General features: G+C 38.3%; 1 protein-coding gene across 3 annotated transcripts in view; it reads right to left on the minus strand.

Moving 5' to 3' along the window:
• Window positions 1–13,393, minus strand: part of Reph (Regulator of eph expression) — a 312,486-nt gene extending 299,093 nt beyond the window's left edge. Inside the window, exons 1-3 of one of the 3 annotated variants that reach the window (XM_089841098.1) lie at window positions 13,260–13,393; window positions 12,262–12,432; window positions 7,126–7,885 (exon numbers count right to left, since the gene is read on the minus strand). The gene's annotated coding sequence lies outside the window, so the exon portion shown is untranslated. Of the gene's footprint in view, window positions 1–7,125; window positions 7,886–12,261; window positions 12,433–12,663; window positions 12,816–13,163 lie in introns of those variants that run through there. The other 2 variants (XM_089841079.1, XM_089841088.1) reach the window with 2 other exon arrangements.
• Between the last annotated feature and the right edge of the window lie 3,272 nt (window positions 13,394–16,665).

The raw sequence follows: 16,665 nt of genomic DNA on the forward strand, positions 1-16,665 counted from the left end.
TGATGATGCGATATTCTTGACAAAAGATGAAATAATAACTTAGAAATGTTTTCATTTACGAGGACCTTTTGTCGAAAAAGATGAACATTCATTTGTATAATATTTATCTTGTTAATGTAATACGACTTCCTCTTATTTGGGTATACAGCGTGAAAATTGCTACATCTAATAGAATTAAATATAATTCCATCCCAAGTTGTAATATACTCTGATATTTTCCTACCAACCAAAATATGACGTTTGTTTAGGATAAACAACTTCTATTATTTAACATTTAACATAATAATACTATAAAGCTTAGCTTTTAAATTATATTTACATTCCCTGGAGGGGAGGGGGCGGAATGACTTGGTAATTAGATTTGAAAGAAAACCTGACGCGTGCTATTTACGAAATAAAACAAATAAGATAACTAAAGCGGTTGATTTATTATACTTTACTAGATAACAAAGCGTAAAGAGATTGTGTTAAAGAGAAAGGAGGAGAATTTAGTTTTCGTTATAGAAAGGCCCAAAAAAGCGGAAGAAGATAGAGACGAATTTGATCTCGCTGAGTTTCTACGATTAAGATTAAGAAGCAAGTCGAAGGAAGTTGAAAAATTAAAAACCAATAAAGGAAGTTTCTGTTTCTCGCAACTCTTACGCCACATACTACGTTCTACTCGCGTTGTTTTTAGAATCGTGGTTTCTACATGGTTCCTGGAGTTAATTTTTCCAATTAAGGATTATATAGGAAAGGCCAAGGGAAAATGCCTTTACGTTGAAAGGACGGTCGGATTATTTTACAGAGGTCCCCTGAAATAAGAAAAGTCTAGGGAAAAGAGAGCGAGCGAGTTCGGAGTAGCGATGGATGTAGTGCAGCGTTTCGGGATTATCCCTAGGGCTATAAAACGATATTGACGTTAATCCGACATGCCAAGATCCAATAATCCGTTTCTTGGTATACTGAGCTTCCATTCGGCGCCCCGCCCCCTCTCCTCCCCCACACACGCCACAGCAGTGTTCCCTTTTCCCTTGGGCGACTTATCTCTCCGGGAGATATACCAGCGCTAATTTTCAACATCATGATGTCAGAGGAACCCATAAGTTAAGGAAAAACCTAAGAATCCTTTTCTAGAATGCGCGTATAACAGTGGCAGCAGTTCAGTTCGGTTCAGTTCATTTATAAAAAAAGTCTAACCTTGGGCATAGATCATGCTAAATATCTTTAGTAAATCGTGGGGTATGTAGAAATTGAACGAAAACTGACGCTACTGTGGAACCGATTTTACTTCACATTCCGAACTTCCGTTTCTACGTAACGCATTGGAAAAAGCTGATGATTCAGTGAGTTAGATTACGTACAGAATTCTCGAGGTGGAACATAAAGCGTGGTACGTAAGAGAAGCGAGCTGATAACTATTTTACAAGATCCTTCCTAATGAAGACGGGTATAGTTTGGTATCCCTTTGGTCCAGGCGATAAAACTCCCCGAATACGGTAGAAGGCTGGAAATGATGGCTTCTAAATAACCATTTACATTTCCCCTTCTCAACTTCCGCTTAATTCCGCGATGCCTTATGGACTGACTAAGCCAGATGTTATCAATGATTGGGGTATACTGCATGGAGCTAGGAGGTCCAGTATTAAGCCGACCGCAAAAACCAAGCCAGTTTCTTAATCCTCGACGCTAGTTTCTTGGAAGGAACCGCGGTTTAATTAGACCGATGTTTCCTAATAAGTTAAAATTAGAAATAGACTAACGCAAAGTTAATTTGCAAAAATATATTTTCTCCGGGGTGAGGAAGATGCCTTTGAGTTAATCAACTTCCGAATATATCATTTCCTGGGTTTTTGCCACGTGATCGAGCAACGTACCAAACAATGTTTATACGGGTTACACAAACCCAAGGTCAACCGTTACTTCCCAGTATAATCAACGTTTGGTCTTTGTTTATAACAAACCCCAGAAGAGTTTCGTCAAATAATTACTTGTGCTGGTATAAACAATACAGAAATGTTTTCGTTTTAATTTCAGGATGTTTTGGGCCAAGAAAAAAAATACGTGTATGGAATTCTCTGTTAAAGGAGGGATAAATATTCCAAAATCCTAATTTTTTATGAAGAGATAAATTTAGATAATTATATCGGTTCGGTCTCCCTTTGAATTGAGTCAAAATCACTGTAGCTTAAAATTCAATTTACGAAATACAGAACCTTGGATTTTGTTTACTCGGGATCTGAGACCAATTTCCGAATGAGAGTTTTTTGTAAATACTGTTGGATCTTTTTTTCTTTTTTTTTTTTCAAGCAAGCAAACAAATAAAAAAACAATCATCAAGCAGCTCAATAACAAGAGCTAGGATTAAAACCACGCAACAATACCCACTTTCCCATCAATAGGTAAAAGTAAAAACCATTGAAAGTAATCGGAGTACTCCAGAACCTCGCGAAAACACGAAATAAATTAAACCAAAGCGTATATAATAAGAAAGGCATACATTCCAGGGAGGGGCTCTTACCCTTTCGGATAGGGGGGGGGGGTCGGTTTTAAAGACTTCTAGTTAATATTGTCTCGAGTTTGCGGAACTTAAGAGAAAAGCGCAAACAATCTACCGGAGCTATACTTCAATAAAAGTATAGTATATCCGGCCTTGATGTCTGGAAAGCTTTGGGTATCAAGAGCCGCTAAAAACAAACGCGAACCAAGAGGGTTTTTCTAATTTAACCCCGAGGATAGAAGTTGGGGCAGCAGCACGAGCTTTATTTCGAATCCCCTCGGGATCTTGTTATTGCGGAATCAACGCCAATTCCAAAAGACTCGTCTCGATCTGTACGCGTTCGCGCTATGGGGAATACAGCTTTACGCTCTCTAAAAGAAGAAGAAGAAGAAGAAAAAGAGAGATCGAGGTATACGCCTTTAAGAAATAGGCCTGACTCGTTCGAGAGTCTACGCGGATTTACTTTTACATCTTAGAGAATCGCTGCCAATAAAAAGGTGTAAAAAAAGTCTCTTAAGCTCCCCAAAACTAAAGCTTAAGACTTTGAGGAGGACTTCATTAGGAAGAACGCAATAACGCGAGATAAGCGCAAAAACGGATACGTTTTTTTCTTCTTCAACCCAATTTCCCATGTACTGAGTTTTTTCTGCAGTATTTCCATGATCACGGAGTTTCTAAACTCGCAGCTAAAGTTGAACATTTTTAAACCTGAACGGTTTGAAAATAGAGAAACATTATAGAGCTGAATTTAAGCAACAATTTTACTCTAGATAGGCAACCAATGCTGTAATTGTTGAAGCGGAGGGCTAGACACCGTAACGCCACCTATGGCGAAAGAACGGAACTATATATATCAAAACCGTTCGATAATAAAAACAAACATTTTATTCCCTATAATTACGCATTAAGTTGGGTTCGTAATAGCTAACCACTGAAGTACTTGGCAATCTTCAGAAACTTTATAAAATAATTGCGGGTTTCGTTTACATTCAAATTATACATTTAATGTAATAACTTTTGGTATATTCGCTACTCTGTTGACGTACCACTGAACTTTACTTAAAAATTGCGGAAATAAGATTTTGCTACAATACTTCCGCTTCCCTCTCCGCGCAATTCCCACGCATATTCCCATTTGGGGGGGGGGCAAAAATTTAAAAATTAAAACAGTTGATATAGTTGTTCAAATCTCAGTTGGAAAATTTTAGCCTTTTCCCCCGTTGCCGCTATACGTGTATTAAGTCAGGCGAAATGGGGCCACATTTGCGCATCGTTCGGGAATTTACAGGCCAAATAGACCAACCAGCGGTTTTGAAAATTTACAACGAAGTTGCGAGATTAAAACTTGAAGTAAATCCAATTATAATAACTAGAACGTCGTATGATATTCTATAAAAAGAAGTCTCAAGATTTTGGAAGTATAGTTGTTTCAGTTTTATTATTATTTTCTTCCAAAGGAAAACTTTTCAACAATAAAATAGTTGAAAAAGTAGAGGTTTAAATTTCGCATTGGAACCATGCACTTCGCTTGAAAATAAACATTAACACTAGACGAAGTTCTTAGCTAGAGCGACTAATTTAAAGGCTGCGAGCGTGCCTACTTGGCAATTCCAGGGAGAGCTCGGGGTAGTCTAGGGTGCGCTGGGGCTGGGTGGGTTTAAGGAACCCGATAATCGAAATAGGGGTCCGGAGTGTAGATTAAGCAATTTACACGGGCACTTTAATTCTGCATTTTAGCGTTTGTTGACGCTACGACTTAAGAGAATGAGAGAGAAAATTTCAAACTCATCCCAGCTCCCCTCCCCTCATCCCGGCTTCCACCATCCCTGGCTGCTCCTGAGCTTCCCTATCTCATTCTCTAGAATCCGTGTACTCTCAATTTCTGCTAGAGAAGAGCGAGAGAGCGTCCTGCAGACCTTTCCAATCCGCATCCCGCAGCAAATTTTATTAACACTATTCACGTACATTCCGAGCTGGAAACCATTCCCTAATTTTCTATCCTATAGTCCCCTCCCGCTTTTCTCCAAAATCCGGCATCCATCGCCTTTATACTAAGACGATTCCCTCATTGATCACGTGACCGGAAAGGCCGACCCCCCAAGAGGACGCAACCAGATTCGAGCCGGGGAATGAGAAACTCCAATCTAATTAAAATGTTTAGTCGAGGTTGAATTAGATAATAATTAAACCACCACCACCACCACTCCCCGAAATCTTATAATATTTATAATGAATATATTAAAATGAATTTCGGGCTCAAACAATATTTGGAAACACCGATGTACTAGTAGTACAATAAATAATTACTACTAAAGCATTGAGAGTAGATCAAAATTCGAAAGGAGAAATCGGTCAGGTGTATAATTTGACTGCTAATTGACTTAATTTGACGGCAATTAATCATGTTCCGCAGCTTCGGAAAATTGCCAAAAGGAACGTGAAATTGTAAAATAATTTTATATATAAAATTGCTCCGAGCTTAAAATTTGCAGAATGATTAAATAAATGCATATTCTAAAGCTACTAATTTCGATTTGCAAAATAAAGAAAAATATCAAAACTAATTTTTATTTTCTCTGATTTAGTACTGAAACTCTGTTTTGAGTGCTAATAATATTATTGAATAATTTAGTAAAAAGTAGATAAAATATATATGGAAATACTTTTTTTCCCTGAATTACGTTAACGATAATATAGGTGGAGCGCTTACACCGAATTCCACTTAAGTGATATTTCATTTTTAGCGTTGAAATCGGGGGAAGGTTGGACCGAACCACCACCAAAGTATTTTAGTATACGCACCGCCGATACTAATCTATGGGTAGTCGAATCCTATAGGATCAATATATAATAAACGGAGGGAGAGAGATCACCAGACCGGCTTTATATACGCTTGGATAGAGTTTGATCGAAAAAAAAAACGGTTCCCCTTTTCCCCTCCCCAGATATCGTAATGGGAGAAAAACCACCACCGCTAGCAGGTATACCTCGAGGTGAAAGGTCACCAGTAGAAGTAAAAGCTACCCCCACACTAATCTGAACGGATATGGAACAAAATTCTCTCTGGTAAAATGCAAGTTCTCTATGTCGCTTTGAGGAAAGTTTCTAATACTTCTACTTATGAACTTCTAGAAGAGCAAATATAGTATGGAAAATATCCCGATATAAAAGCCGGGTTGTACCCAATTATTATTGCCCACTTGTTTTTCTGGGTTCCGCGCGACGGTAACGCCTTTAGCGGCTAGGTCTGTAATTATTTTTCTTCTTACTATACGTACGATGTAAGGTCAAAGAAGCGGGGTTGGGGAAGGAGGCAATTTTTCCGGAATGGATAAGAGGGCGTGGGTTGGTCGTTGACCTAAACATGTCAAGCCGGCTTGCACCACCACCACCAGCAGCAGCAGCGGGAATAATTTCTAACCGCGTACTTCTTCAACGTGACCAACTTGACCAAACACCCGATGAAAAGTATAACGCCCTCCGAACTTTGACTTCGATGACGAGTGAAACGGTCGATCGAACCGCGTTTTCACTAGATCTATTGCTTAGAGAGACGTCGAAAGAAAATTGTCAAAGTATAGAGCGCGCGAGACTTAACGTCAGAAGGGAAGGTTTTGAGTTATGAAGGAAAATGATACGGGGAATTGTGGGAGGAGCGAAATAACGAGATTTCTAGAGATGGGGGGGGGGAAGAAAGAACAAACAATTATAACGTTAAATTGCTATGTTTGGCTTAAAATAGGATGATGTCAAAAATATAAACATTGGACAAGTTTGGAAAAAGTATATCTGAACATAAATGGGAACGACTTATTCAAGTTTTCCAACAAATTTGAGCTAATATTTAAGTTAAAAGTACTACAAGTAGATCTGAATTTAAGAAAATAATTAAATTTGCACGAAAAAGGGTGGATTACTCTTGGAAGGCATCAAATAATTTTACTCGATGAAGGTTTTTGTTTATTTTTGTGATTTATAACCCTTAACGATGTTAAGCAAACAAATTATAAAAATGGTCGCTTGTTGAGTATGTGACCCCTTCGCTGCTCATTGACGTACGCTTGAATTGGCTGGCGTCGGTTTTTCGTCAAGATTCTTATCTACCTACCATAGTGGATATATATTTTCTAGTTGTAAAGGCGACCTAGTGTCTCCGTTTATTAGTTTTGCGGCAGTGATCGAGCCCTATAGTCAACCCTATCGGAGGGCCCCTCCCGCGCGCCCTAGTTAAACCAGCTTGATGGGGATTAAAAATTAAACGTAAATATTTGACGAAGGACATTAATTGCCTTTTTCGGGGAGTGCAACTCGAACGCGAGCTTCTATTAACAAGGGGCCCAGTTAAACAAATAGTTCAAAGGTCACGTGGGGGCCCCGCTTAATTAAAAACGGAAATGCAAGATTTAATATCTATATTATTCAAATTGTAATTGTTTGAAGCAGAATTTGTTTCTTGCATTATTAAAACGCCAACTAGTATTTGACAGGGTTCGTATAACTTGTGGAAAACCGATTTCCCCGAGTTTTCCAGGCTTTTTCCCAAGGCGGGCCTTCGATGTCTGACGTCATTAATAACCAAATAACGCGAAAAGCACAGTGACGTAACAAAGCGAGCGACAAAAACACCTAATAAAACGGGTACTTACATTTTAACGACGATCGAATCCAACGATGGTGACAAATGTCACACACAAAAAAAACACGATGCTAACCAATCACGCGAAAAGTTCACAAAACTAAACTTGTTTTCAAAAACTAACCCGCGACGCGACTTAGTGTCCACTTTTTTTAACCGTTTCGGACGTATTTTGATGTTCAATAGTAAGTTCACGATTGACAGTTTTTAGGTTTCACACCATCCTCCAGGTAGGACCGTATTAACCTTGATCAGCCTCTTCAAGGTGACATGATCACGTGACTTCCAGATGTGCGCGTTATAGGGTAAGGGTCTATGGGACGCTGCGCTTTGACCTGAAAATTTGTTAATGCGCGCGCAACATTTTGGTACTGCTCGCTAGTTACAATTGGCCTGACAGCTGGGACAAGGACTATGGGACGCGGCGCTCTGACTTAAGTTTGCTTATGTATTTACGTACTCACCCACTATTTTTTGGCATCCCGATGACCTCGTAGATTGGAGATAAGTTCAAATGTAACCGCACCACAAAAGTCAAAGTTCACGCAAAGTTAAAGCAACCCGATTTAAAAATACCGCGAAAAAGAAACGCGTTCGGGAACCATAGTGACGTCATTTAAGATCTTTATAATAGAACTGTTTGGTTCCCGCGACCCTCCGTGCAGCTCAGTCGTGCACTAGACCGCCCAAATCTTGATCCCTCGTTGATGGCCAAACGTCATCCTTCCTAGAAAATGTCCATCGTGACGTCATTCAGTCCCAAAAAAGACCTGAAATTAAAATTAATTCCTCGATTTTAGCTAAACATCACAATAATAATTACATTAAACTATAAGTAAAAAGCCAATAAATATTCAGGGTTCTTACAACTTTTGGAAAACCGATTTCCCTGAGTTTTCCAGGTTTTTTCCCATATCGAGTAATAACAACGGGAGTGGTTTTTTATAATTGAAGCAACCCCTTCAGAGCAAACTTACTCAAACCTCACAAATTCAACCCTGATTTCCCTGGATTTCACTAAAAATCCCCGAGTTTTCCCTGTGTTTTTGTCAACTATTTATATCCCCGAGTTTTCCAGGTTTGTATGAACATTGATTTGAGAATTATCACTAGAACGCGATAGTGAAGTGGCAACTCCCAGTGTTTCAGGCTCTACAGAAGATATTACTGAAAAGTGATATATTGAATAACTTAAACATGTTGCATAGTTCCTCGAGAGATGATTTTCAATCTAGAAAGGCACTATTTATGTCTACTTCGATTAAGGAATTTCTTATATAACCTATTGGCCTGAGGGTTTTTGGTCAAGAGTGGCCCGGTCAGGCAAAGGTCAAGATATAAACTGCTACTATTTAAGATAAAGCGCTGGAAGGAGGAGGGGTGGGGGTATGGTGGGGGCCTAGCGAAGGCGTAGAATCTGGCTAGAGGTATAGGGGATTTACGACTGTTAGTAGCTTCTAATAGCCCCGGCTGGAGGTATAAAATCTATCGCTTTAAGCTTTATACGATCCCAACTGAAAACCTCCGGCAGCTGGCCAAGGCCCAGAAGCTTCCCAAAACAAACCGTTGGCAAAATCCGGCCAGCAGCTTCCAAAATGGGATTCTAGCGTTTAACGAGCGATAGGTTTAAGGGCGCTAGCTTCGACACTGTTTATGACCTTCCCCTTTCTCATAAACCAATCTGTATTGACAGTGAAAGGATAACCGGGAATAAACCAACGTCTAACCCGAACCGAAATGACAGCATAGATTGGAACCTTCCAACATTTGGAAAAGGCCAAATGTGGGCCATAAAGGGGCGCCCCCCAAAAGATCGCTATACCCTAGCTGTACTTATTACGTGCCAAACAATTGATTAAACCGAAGCTCTGACAAATTCTCGCGTTGAAGTGAGCCTAACAGTAGTATGAAGTGAGAAAATTCATAACTTCTCGCTAACTTATTAACGTTCATACTAAACCTAAGGAGTAGGATAGCAACGCTTCATACGGTCAAGAGATTAGACCAAATATATATATATATAGAATCAAAAACATCGATGGCAATAATAATCTCGATTAGATTTGGCTCTCTCTCTCTCTCTCAAAACGGATTCCACGAGCGTCACTATTACATTTACTCCTAGATAACGATAAGCCCATGAAGCCACGGCAATAAGGATGGACCCTTCTCTCTCACTCACTCACTGTTCCTCGAATCCTAGCTGAAGAGATTACTATTAATTAGAGCCTAAATCACCCGCAGCTAATAACTAATATTATGTTTAAAACGTGACGAATCTCTCAAAGTGGATTTGTCCACAATCCACGCTTTTAATTAAAACATTTAATTTAACAATAAATCAAGTCAGAAGCCCGAATTCTAATGACACGTTGTCATTCTGCCAAATACTATTCTAAGCCTTTCTTAAAGCGTAATAATCAGGATAGCCATGATACATTGCCTATCATCAAAACTGTATTTTGATGCCAATAAAACTCCCAAGCTACGTTTACGAAAAAAGAAAACCATAAACGTCACTTAAAAATTTCATCGTCTTTCCCAGATCAGTAAGATAAACGATATAAAAAGCGGAGTATGGACGTATAAGAACGCGGTGTAAGGTCAATCTTTAGGAAACACGCAACGTGTTGCTCAAAAATTTATTATTAACGACTGTTTATACATAAGAGAAAAGAGAAAATAACGGAAGAGGAACAGAGAGAGAGAGAGAGGAGAAAATGGGATATACCCTCCCTCTCTTTTTCTATATAAGAGAACCATAAAGAAAAATGATATCCTAGTTCCTTCTATCGAGAGTTTTCGTTACTAAAAAACTAAAGAGCCGTTGGCTATATAACTCGAAACGCGGGACTCCGAGAAGAAATACTTAACCAACTCTTAGTTTTAAATCCAGGGGAAGCTTACAAGCGTCTTTACTACTAAAGATTTACTACTACATTAGAAAAGCATCATCTCCAGTAAACAGGGCTCCGGAACAGAGAGAATTATTATTATAGAGGAGTAAACGTCCGTTTGTAAAAATAAGGGTATCGCAGCTTTTTTCTCTCGAGGTGGTGCATTTGAACTATAATCCCCCAAACCATTTAAGTCAAGTAACTATGCGTTAAGAAGGGCTGGAGGCGGCGGCTCGCGTTAACATCTTGTATTCATTAGATCAGGCTAGAAAGGCTGCCTTAAACAAACAAAAGGCCCAAGTTGCGTCAATATTTTATATCCTTCTATCGGCCTGCAGATGGCCAGCGTCTCAGGATATATTACGTACCTTTCTTTCTCTCTCTCTCTCCCCCTAAACCTTCCTTATGCAGCCTTCCCTTTTTGGGACCCCAGAGGTACCCTAGTTTTCTTATACGATAAATACGCCTATAGTGCCTTAGACAGCCGAGTAAAGAGAACCTATCTATGCCCAAAAGAAACCTTATACGGCGCGCGTGTACGCCAAAGAACTAGGGACACGAAACGTTACAACGAAAAGTATACGCGGATACTCCAAGAAACAGATTAACCCGAAGTTTACAAAATAAAAAAAAGTTGAAAATATACAAGCTGTACCTTGTTAAGCTACGTATTTAACCGAAATATTTGACAACTTCTGACTAGCCTACTTCCGAACATTGTTTACATTGCCTAAAATGTATAGAGATTTTTCTTAAAGTACTTGGAATTTCAAAGGAAAGTAGGTTGTTTTTGTTTACTAAGTTGAAAGTGAAGTTGTTTACAAGATAAATCTATAAACAACAAATTTAAATTTTACGTCTATGTTTTGGTATAATATAAAATTTGTTATGATAAGATTATAAAAATATAACTTAACATAATTTATTTTGTGCAATCAAATTCACTGGAATTTTCGAAGAAAAAAAACGTGTCGTCTGCTAAAAAGCTCAAATACCCATAAATGTTACCAAAAATTCCCTATATTTCCTAAGGAAAAAAAATACGGGTTTCTAAGCCTACAATTTTAGTATCCCTTCAATCAGTCTACAGAATCAAATATCCCCCCAAAGAAAAAATAAAATTAATGAACCATCTTGAGTCGTTAGTAAGTTAGGTCCGTACGTACGTAAAACTAGGGCCTAGCTCTTTACAAAATTCAACGTATTAGAACTACTCCGAAAATTGGAATCTCAGTGGTCCGTAAAAATACACTATCATATTTAAAGCGTCTGCTAAACCGAAGAGAACCCAAGAAAGAAGTTGAAGAAGAAAAAAAGTAGTAACTAGAGAGCGTGTGGGAAGTAGAGAAGGAAGGAAGGAAAAAAAAGAGCTGAGTCGGTATAATTAAGAGTTGAAAAACTCCTCGACAGTCTCGGTCGCGGACGCGCTATAGGAGCATGGGGGCGCTTTCAAATAGGAAAAGAGAGAAGAAAGATAGTTGCACTATCAGCGAATGCGGCAATGGGCTCTACTACAATCTTTCTCAACCGTCTTCTTCCATTCCTCCAGGAACTTTGGGGAAGACGTTAAAAGAGGCTGGAGGAACCCAAGGAACCCAAGCCAAGGAAAAAGAGAGAGAGAGAGATAAAAAACGAAAGAGCTATCCTATAATACGGAATTAAACCACCCTTAAAAATATCCCCTTTCAAATTGTACAAACTATAAAAATGAGTTAGGCTTACGAGAGGACCTTTTTTTTTTTTTTTTTACTTGCCATCCCTACCAGAAAAATTTAAAGAAAGTCGTAACTAAATCAGACGAAAATAGACTGCTCGGTTCAGATCAGATCAATTTTTTTATTTTTGAGGTGGGGGGGGGCATGTTTTACTGAAAATTGGCGGTGGGTAATTAGATTAACTTGTAATATATGTCAATATCAAAATAAATTGAACTAGAAGAGGATGGATCATAAAATGAACTGAATTGAATTGATGATAATGTAAAATAATTATTGAAAATATTGAGGGTACGCTATCTATAAAAAAACCAAACTGGCCTATTATTAAGTCTACTAGCTGATAACAGTATTGTATAAATAGAAAGCCAACTATTGTAACATCATCAGTAATCGACGAGTTGGAATTAATTTAATAGTTGTGTTATTATTATATTAAAGAAACACAACAGGTACAAAGGAACTAAAAGACATTAAGACCGCCTTCCCCCTCCAAAATGGTTCCCTAAGAGAGGTAATTGTAACAGTACTTACAGGTTTTAGCATGTTGAACAGCTGACTCCCAATTCTTGAATTGTCAGGCAGTTGAGCCACAAGATGGTTGAGATTGATGGTAGTTATTTGTACTGTTCATTAGATGATCTAATTTCATCCACCTTCCCTTGTTTCATGTTGATTTAGTCTTATCTTCCAAAATTTGCATTACTGAAAATAAATAATAAATGTTGAGTTGAAAAAATTATTTTAATTCGAAAAATATTTCTAATTATCTGAAAATAACTACCAAATTTGGTTAATTTCTATTCAGAATTAGTTTATCTAACTAATATTTACGCTATTCAACATTTAAAAGCTATTTTAATTCCTCATTGTAATGTTAGATTGGAAAAATTATTTTTATTCCAAAAATATATCTAAATATGCGAAAATAATTACCTAATTTTGCTCCATTTCTACTCATAATCAGTTAATCTAACTATTTTTTAAATGATACAACCATTAATTGCAATTAAAACCGATTTAAATTGATTGAAATTGCATAATTAGCTAATGCGGCTCCGACGCCATCGTGGATTTTTGCTAAGCCTAATTTTCAATCATTGCCATCCCCCCCCCCCCCCCGACTTTCTCGACGGGTGGCTATCAGTACTTCCAAAACCCGTTTCTCCTAAAGCTCGTTTCTCCTAAACTAGGTCAAAGCGGTATACAGACCTTGAAACTAGGTGACCTCTCTCCTTTGAACTGAACCTATTTTTTAATGTCTATTTCAACGCTTTGAATTGGTTTTTGGCTTCCAGATCAAACTTAATTAAACAATTCAAGCCAGAAACTTGTATTAGGCTTACAAATTTTGCTTATTAAAAATATTATTTAAATTTTAATCTAAATAAAATGGGTAAATTTTGCCTAAATTGACGAAAATATATTGCTATTACCAAGGCTTAATGACATCAGCGCATTTCACTGGATTCTTTCTTTGCAACAAGAACGACTAGAATTTGTTTTTTCAACTAATTATGGTCAATTATTACCTCGAACCTTTTAAGATGCGAACTTCGTTTAAAATACCATTAATACGCTCGTTAAAACTTCAATTAACTCGAGAAACAATAACTTGGAAGGGCTAAAAAAGGATAATGCGTTAGGGACGCTGAGGCTTGTTTGCGACCTCTGTCGGGTAAAGCGCCAACCAAAAATATTAAGCCGCGAGATTCAAACTCATAAAACATCTAAAGAGTTTAAAATCCTCCAAAATGATGGATTCGAACGAAATAGCAAGGTAACTTCGATTATTAAAGCATTTATTATTTAATTTTTGTTGTTGACACTATGTATTAAGCGTGTTTTACTTTAAGTTAAGGATTTCCAAATCTACTTTACGACATGATAGAGACGCGTGTGAATGAGAGGGAAAGCAAAACGCGTTATTTTCCAAGACTTCCATCGCTATATGGTCAGGAAAACTTTTTCCTACCAAGAATGTATTCATTTTCCCTACGAATGTCTTTATTCAACCGAAATTCGCCTCGCCTGCTTTTCCAGGTGGTCTACGTCAGGAACAACGTTCCAAACCGAAAATTGAATTCAAGGATATATTATTACAGATTCATGCTCAGGCATTAGGGTGTGCTGCTTTTTTGACGCCAGAGGCAGGACTTTCTATATTTAAGATACTCCTTAACTCGGGCTTTCCCTTCGCGTAGTTGCACCGTGACCCCTCTGGCGCCCTTTTCTCGCGTTTTCCTGGCCCGTTCTTAGTTATCTCGCTTCTCTACCCTCCGATGAATATAATTTACTGCTAGAGCCTCGAGCCTTTTCTCTCTCTTTTTCCTCGATCTTGAAGAAGCTCAAATTAGAAGCTTCGAACACCCTTTTTCCACGCGCTCTCGCTCTTCTTTTTCGCTGTGCCCTTATTTTTTATCGCTTCGATTTATTGCTATAGGAGTCGCTATCACCCATGGCCAATGCCACGAACTAAGCTTTATGTTAAAAAAAAGTTCAGTCTACTAAAATTTATACAATTTGCTTTCGTACCCCCCTTTTTTATATATATATATATGAAAGAGAACATCATTATTTTAAGCTCCCGGGCTGATAATCTTACTGACAAGAATAAATTGCTTGACTAAAAATAGACCAGTTTTATGTCTAATATTTCAAAATATATATACCTTCAGCTAAATTATGGGCTTTAAGATTTGAATTTGAGATACTTATAGATTCCACTACAATTATTACGACATTACGGATTTGAAATATACCTACCTCTACAGCATGGTGAAAAGATCTCTACAATAAAGAGCGTAACACTTTCGCTGAGAAAATGGGTATATAGCTGTAAATTGAACACAGATGTTTTATAAAACATCATCGTTTTTAATAAAGCTATAGGATCCAAGCTGTCAAAAATTTTCTTGACAGCGAAATAAAAATTTCCTCAAAGCCATATCGAGAAAAATCTCACTCGAGTCCCCACCCCCTCCCCTCTAAATGTCACTGAGGTCAAAAGGTTGCGATATTGGAAACAATATCTCGGCATCCGGCACAAGCGCGGTTTTTAGATTTTAAAAAATACTTCGGAAGCCTGCTAGAGGTTTGTGTACTCCCTAGGGTATAAAGTTTTTCCAATTAAATTACGAGATAAGAAAAGGAAAATTTGGTAAAACGGGTGAAGGGGATGAGGGGTTGGGGGGCAATTCACTTGGAAAAAGCCCCCGACTCGAGTTTTGTCATTCGAAGCCCCCCAAATAAGGGGTTGAACTCTCTCCCTCGTAATTGGAAATAAGGGACTTGATTGGAATGAAAAGCTACTGTCGTCATCACAGAGGGAAATTTTCTTAAAAAGCCCCTCGGATAAAAAGGGGAAAAAAGAAGCCAATTGTCTTTTTAGCGGGTATGGACTCTCGATTAGTATAGCCAAGGAAACCCTACACCATCAAGGAGGAGGAAAAAGATCAAATGGACTCTGCGGGACACGACGATTTTGGAGTAGTTAGTTTAAATAGCCGTGAAGCTAAAAGAAAAGACCAACTATTCCAATTACAAATATAACTTGGCTAATGTCTAAAAACGTCAGATTCACCAATTATTGTCACTTTAAAATGGCAGCGTCTCCGTCTTGTACAGTACTTAAGTTTGACTTGGACCGAGAGGTCAAAAGTATACCACTCGCAACGAGATCTTCTTGGTCATTTCAAACCTACAGTTGGCACTTCTCCTGACGTCCTCAAGTTTGTCTTTTTTCCTAAGGCATTGTTCTTTAGTTTAAGGGCTATTAAGTTCTTCCGTTATTCGTGTACTGGTGATTGGTAGTAAAAATTAGCGATGCCACGCGGCGCTAAAACTTTTGTTTTTTGAATAGTGCGGAATTTTCTGGTCCCCCTGAATTAAGGGAGTCAGAACTGAGAGGAAATGACACACACCCGCTGAGGGACTCTTTTCCAGCAGCGACAGCGCAAATAATTACTCTTGTCTCCTACAGCGTTTGGCGCTATTAAAAACCGCGGGGACGAAAGGGTCCACTAAACATTAGGAGCGACTTAACAGATAAGATGGTTATAATAATATACATATAGAAATCCATTCGCCGCCATATTGATTTAATTTGAACTAAACGTCACCGCGTTCAAAAGTAAAAGTCAGTTAAAGATGTTATTTCTTCACTAATCACGTGATATCAATCGTTAAAGCGCCACGTGCAGTTCGAAAATTCAAACCAAGGGTCCAAGGCTTAATGAATTTTTCAAATCTATAAGCTATTCGCGCCGGAAGTAAATAATCAGTGCCTTGGAAGGGTATGGGTGGTATTATGGACGGATCCATGGACCGTCTTGTTTTCATTTTATTGGCTCTTACGGTTCGCATTACTATTTAATACGGTCGGTTGAGTTTCAAAACTTCCTTGTCGCCGCCATGGTTAGGCTTAGCGTTGAACGGGCCTAACTTTGAATGGAGGATGTCTGTCTGCTGCTCTCTACCCTTTTCCCAAAAGTCACTCGAGCGTGGTCTCGCGACTCCTTCAAATTCTACCCTATCTATTACAACCCCAGTCTTCCCTTTCCTGATATCTATGTACAGTACAACAACACTAACACTAGGTCTACTTACTACCAATCTTCTTTCTATATAATACAGTTGAATATTCAGGGGATGAATGAATGTATTCCGAGTATGGTTGGGGAAACTCTTTGGGGACCAAACTTACGGGATACATTTAACTCTGGAATCAGATCAATAAAAATTGTCTCTCAACAATCAGGCCTATGTTGAGACTTTGAAAATGAAATGACAAACCTTTAGGGTCCCTTACCAATTGGTGCGTTGTACCAAAGAAAATATAGAACTATCGTACCAATCTTCCGCATCAAAACATACGATTTTTCCCGCAAAAACTGTAAATGAAAACGAAATCAAAATTAAAAATAAGAAATGGGAAAA

The sequence above is a fragment of the Phalangium opilio genome, unplaced genomic scaffold, assembly GCF_054372755.1.
Source record: "Phalangium opilio isolate 3A_F unplaced genomic scaffold, DU_Popi_V2 ptg000003l_1, whole genome shotgun sequence".
NCBI lineage: Eukaryota > Metazoa > Arthropoda > Arachnida > Opiliones > Phalangiidae > Phalangium > Phalangium opilio.